Below are 307 nucleotides of genomic sequence, written 5' to 3'. Positions count from 1 at the left end.
TGTGGTAAAAGTATTGTCCTTCTACATTTAGGAGATTTTTATGACTTGTGTATGGTTGTATACCTCCTTTTTTGTTCAGATGGGAAGTGCTCGAGGGCTCGTGGCTTCAGTTGTGATGCGTGGCAAGCAATGCAAATCTGTCTTCGACCTGGCTGAGCCGTGGAAGCTTTGCACCCTGAATACAGAGCAGTGTGGCGTTGGGGGGCTCTGCCCCCCGCAAACTTGGCCGACCAGACCAGAGACCAACGTGCTCGGCCGGCGCCTGCAGCAGCCGCAGCAGCAGCAGCAGTCATCTTCCCCCCCCCCC

The sequence above is a fragment of the Frankliniella occidentalis genome, unplaced genomic scaffold, assembly GCF_000697945.3.
Source record: "Frankliniella occidentalis isolate FOCC.00 unplaced genomic scaffold, Focc_3.1 Scaffold262, whole genome shotgun sequence".
Lineage (NCBI taxonomy): Eukaryota > Metazoa > Arthropoda > Insecta > Thysanoptera > Thripidae > Frankliniella > Frankliniella occidentalis.
The sequence above is the reverse complement of the archived record's forward strand: the minus strand, read 5'-3'. Positions refer to the sequence as shown.